General features: G+C 34.4%; 1 long non-coding RNA gene across 1 annotated transcript; it reads right to left on the bottom strand.

The window, feature by feature from the left end:
• Nucleotides 1–3,243: 3,243 nt before the first annotated feature.
• LOC109149904 lies at nt 3,244–4,014 on the bottom strand. The gene is made up of 3 exons (XR_002049036.1): nt 3,986–4,014; nt 3,829–3,830; nt 3,244–3,350 (listed from the first exon to the last, which is right to left on the bottom strand). It is a non-coding gene; the product is annotated as an uncharacterized LOC109149904 (long non-coding RNA).
• Nucleotides 4,015–5,664: the final 1,650 nt, after the last annotated feature.

Here is a 5,664-nt window from a genome sequence, read left to right as displayed (position 1 = left end):
CCACCCATAAACTCTTACCCTTTCTGAACCTCCACCCATCTTAAACCTCCCCCCATAATCTTCTCCTAGATCAACACCCCTCCCCAACCGATTCATTCTCTCTCAAATCGTCACCCTAATCCCTCATTAACTCTTCTAGAAACCGCTACCCATCACATCCACAGCTTTCTCAACCAATGAAGAGTCATGAAAGCATTCATCAAACCTTTTGAAACCAAACGTCGGCTATATCCATAGAAAACCTTTCAACCCCTTCATTATTAGCCCACACGGTTCTAGCACCTTCCTAGGCCTATAAATTAGGACCTGAAGCAAACAAGTCTGTGTGGAGATTTCTTTTGTTTGTATCTAGTTTTTGCAGGCTCCGATGACTCCAAATGTAACACCCTCGTTTTCATAATCAAATTTTCCTTAATATTTAATCTTTCTTAACTGAAATATTCACTAATAACATATCGGAAGCATTAACTAACCAAAAGAAATGGGTGTTACCGCCACGCTCAGGTATCTCTCCTATACCCGAACGCTAAGGCTAATAATACAACTTAAATTCAATAATCCAAATTCAACTTAATACATAAACTGCAAATAACATTACAATCATTTACTCTCAAAATATAAAATCTCCAATGAGTCAATTTAATTCCTGCTCAACTTGAATTCATCTCAAATTCCTTTATCCATGTTCACCTGTAAAAATAATTTTGACACAAAAAGATAGAGAATAGACAAAAATTAGCATAAGCTAAGTAAGTTCCATTTCACCCCGTAAAATATAGGCTTGGATTTTATATTTCAAAAGCTCATATAATTTTATTCTTTTCCAAAATACATGTGGAGTTATACTTTTCCTTGTATAGAGAATTAATATTTATAAATGGAGAATTAACAAACCTCATCGAAATCCACATAGAATCTGGACTAAAACCTATGTGCACACCCCTAGAGGATTCCAAGCCACTGGGTAGTATATGATCCAAGTAGTTAGGTTTTCCTACCTACTACCACTCAAACAATTTAGAAACTGGATCATAACCTATGTGATACACCCTCATGGGATTCCAAGCCCAATGAGTAGTAATTAATCCAAGTGAACAGTACTCACATTTACTGAACACCTCACAATATATTGTTTCAAGAAAATTTCATTATTTCTCCATAAATAAATACTCATCTCCAAAAATAAAATTTTCTCCAAAATATATCATTTCTCCAAAATATATCATTTCTCCAAAAATATAATTGTCTCCACATAATTTATCCAAAATCATTTTTACTCCACAAGGTAAAACAAATTTCACCACGTATATACACACCAAAATATTCCAAGCCAACGATTTACACACACAGGGCTCGACACGTCGAAGCCCATTCTCGATAGCTCGAGAATCACTACTCACAACATTACAATGCACTTGTGATCACATGAACATTATAACTCACATCATAGATATCATACTCATATTCACACAACATAAAATATTTACGGAAAAAATATAATTTTTGGTGAACATAAAATCTTACCTCAAAAGCTCAAAATTCCTATCAACATTTAATATAGCATTCTAATCACCATGACAGGAAACTTGCGAATCAATCAAATTCTAATAATATTACTAGCTAATACTATTACTATAATAATAATTACTATTATTATTACCGTATCAACATTATCCATCCATCAATAATCCACCATTATCAGTTAATCATATCATTATCCATAAGAAATCCTAACATGAACAGCATACTTCATCACCATTCTGAATCCATTATCATCAATAACAAATTCATCATCATCATACCTCATCATCGACCCATCATCATCTCATCACTATCATAATCCATGATTATATCATCATCATTATAATATTATTATCAAGGTTGCAAAACTCGGCCGCCTAGGCGCCCGCCTAGGCGCTAGGCGGCCCCGAGCCTTGGAGTTTTGGCCAAAACTCGGCCGGCCGCCTAGGCGGCCGCTAGGCGGCCTGGGCGGCCAAACTCGGCCGAGTCGGTCAACTCGGCCAACTCGGCCGAGTCGACCGATTTTGTCCGATTTTGACCGTTTTTGACCGATTTTGACCGATTTTGTTCGATTTTGACCGATGTCGTCTTTCATTAATTATTGATTTTAATATTATTATGACATTATGACTTATAAATTTTCATTATTTCATTTATTTTGATGTGTTATTTGAGTGAACGTTGAAAACAACCTCATTAAAATTGTCGAACAACAAGTCTGTTACTATTTTTTTTTAATTTTTTTGGTGCCCGCCTAGCGCCGCCTAGAATCCGCCTAGGCGCTAGGCGCTGCCCGGCCGCCCGACTAGCGCCTAGCGCCTACTGCAACCATGATTATTATTGTAATACAAAGCAAACAGCAATTATCATCAACACCTAACATATCCTATAATCATTACCTCATCTTTATCTTATCAACTCGTCACTTCCCCCCACTCCGCCGAACACGCATCATCAACATTCAACATTGACATTCTCCAAAAATATGTAGAGCTTTGAGTCTTTCGCCAGAAACCAAGAACGCCGACCGAGAGAGAAAGATTGATTCGGTTGGAATATGAAAGGGAGAGAGAAGAGGCCAAAATAAGTTTAGGGTTCGGCTAGGGTTAACCTTCAGGACCATATGTATTTATAAGAGTAATAGAATTGGGTAGAGTAATATAATGATATTAAGGAAATATTAGGAATAATATATATATATATATATATACACGGCACATATATAAGATTACAGTATATATATTTAGTTAGATGGAATGAAAATATTTAGGAAGAATATTATATGTATATTTTGATTTGGAACCCACAAGACTTAAGAAATAATAGGAGTTTAGAAAAATATTAGGTCAGATTTGGAGTTCAAAGAATAAAATAAAATTAGGGTAACAAGAATAGTGCCCAAAAAATATGGGGTATTACACTCTACCCTCCTTAAAAGATGTTTCGTCCCCGAAACATAACCTCTTAGTTCTCACCTATTTTAGCATCAAACCAAAATTCAAGCCAAATGTTCACTAAGGCTTCATACCACTTAGGAACTCCAATCCCTATATTCCAACTTGTCACTTAATCTCCTATATATTCCAAAAAAAATCAAAATCTAAGCTCTCATCCAAAATTCACAACTTAGGTTTTCTATATCCCAACAGCTCTGATACCAATTTGTAACACCCTCGTTTTCATAATCAAATTTTCCTTAATTTTTAATCTTTCTTAACTGAAATATTCACTAATAACATATCGGAAGCATTAACTAACCAAAAGAAATGGGTGTTACCGCCACGCTCAGGTATCTCTCCTATACCCGAACGCTAAGGCTAATAATACAACTTAAATTCAATAATCCAAATTCAACTTAATACATAAACTGCAAATAACATTACAATCATTTACTCTCAAAATATAAAATCTCCAATGAGTCAATTTAATTCCTGCTCAACTTGAATTCATCTCAAATTCCTTTATCCATGTTCACCTGTAAAAATAATTTTGACACAAAAAGATAGAGAATAGACAAAAATTAGCATAAGCTAAGTAAGTTCCATTTCACCCCGTAAAACATATTTGCACATAGACATAAGAGCAGATAATTGGCATATAGCATACACCCTTTAAACATTTAATCTTCTATTATCAATAGAGCATAATCATATAGAACATAACTCAAATATGAAATACTCAGAATTTCCAACAACCATAATTTCCCAACAATACTCATAATTTTTTAATAACAAATCAGTAGTCTCACAATGGATATTTTAGGAACCTTTCAAAAGTAATATATTTTTTTCCATCATCGAGAAACACCACTCAACGCAATGGGCAGGGTCTTGTTTCATCAAGCCCTAGTGAACAGTAATCACCATACTGAACACTACACAAAATCCCATTCAATCTCAAATAATGGGCAGGGTCTTAATTACTTAAGCCCTAGTGAACAGTAATTCTCTTTACTGAACACAACTCAAAAATCCCATATAAACCAACCAAATGATGGGCAGGGTCTTATTCAATAAGCCCTAGTGAACAGTACTCACTCTACTGAACACTACGCAAAATTCTCATTTAAAGTGGAACAGAACTAATACCTTAAGTGTGCACACCCCCAATGGGTTTCCAAGCCCAATGGGTAGTAACTAGTCCTAGTAGCCAGGATACGTTTCTACTGACTACTACTCAACAAGGTAAATACCCTAGTGGTAGACTCCGCTAACCACTCCTCAAAACAACAGGACTAAATGTCCTAGTGAGACAGGATATGTTTCTACTGCTCACTCCACAAAACAAGAGAGAGTTTTTAAGCTCCCTAGTTAGTCGGTATATTCAACCGCTCACTCCACAACAAACTGGGTCATAACCCAAGTATCCAGAATTTCACAACAGGATACTACACAAGTTTTAAGAATCAATTTCCTTTATCCTCAATCTTTATAAAAGTGACAACATTACTGATATTTCTCGAGCAAACAAATTCTCAACACCTCAAATAAGGAATTGACAGAAATTTTCAGAAGGCATGACCTGAATTGCAAAATTTATAGAAATATATTGGTAACACATTTTCAAGTGAAATTTTCCAGATACAAGGTACAGTGAGTCTAGATTATACACAAAAAAGTTTCAAATCAATCCTAGGTCTAAAAGTATTTTTCCCGAATTATTTCCCAACACTGCGCCAGACAGAAATTGAACTGGCAGCACACTGCCTCCACTTTACGAAATTTTTCTGGAAACATCGAAACATATTTTTAACCAAAAATTTTTACAAACATTAATTATAACAAGTCTAGGTTCTCCATAAAAAATCTCAAGCAAAAATAAGTTTAGGAAGCAATTTTCACGAATTTTTCTTTCCAGCTGCGCCCGTCAGAATTTTCTTAGGCAATGATCAAATTGTGTAAAATTTATCATTTTTAATCACCACAAAACCACCATATCATATATCTACTCACATAATATGATCAAATAACTTTCCACGTTAAATATCACAAATTTATTAAAATCTGAATCACATAAACACATAGGAAAAATAATTTATTTATTTGGGAAAAAAGAAATTTTAGTGAACATAAATCTAACCTCAAAAGCTCAAAATTCCTATCAACATTTAATATAGCATTCTAATCACCATGACAGGAAACCTGCGAATCAATCAAATTCTAATAATATTACTAGCTAATACTATTACTATAATAATAATTACTATTATTATTACCGTATCAACATTATCCATCCATCAATAATCCACCATTATCAGTTAATCATATCATTATCCATAAGAAATCCTAACATGAACAGCATACTTCATCACCATTCTGAATCCATTATCATCAATAACAAATTCATCATCATCATACCTCATCATCGACCCATCATCATCTCATCACTATCATAATCCATGATTATATCATCATCATTATAATATTATTATTGTAATACATAGCAAACAGCAATTATCATCAACACCTAACATATCCTATAATCATTACCTCATCTTTATCTTATCAACTCGTCACTTCCCCCCACTCCGCCAAACAAGCTTCATCAACATTCAACATTGACATTCTCCAAAAATATGTAGAGCTTTGAGTCTTTCGCCAGAAACCAAGAACGCCGACCGAGAGAGAAAGATTGATTCGGTTG

The sequence above is a fragment of the Ipomoea nil genome, unplaced genomic scaffold (assembly GCF_001879475.1).
Source record: "Ipomoea nil cultivar Tokyo-kokei standard unplaced genomic scaffold, Asagao_1.1 scaffold2165, whole genome shotgun sequence".
Classification (NCBI taxonomy): Eukaryota; Viridiplantae; Streptophyta; class Magnoliopsida; order Solanales; family Convolvulaceae; genus Ipomoea; species Ipomoea nil.
Note: the sequence above shows the minus strand (reverse complement) of the source record. Positions and strands in the feature narration are given on the sequence as shown.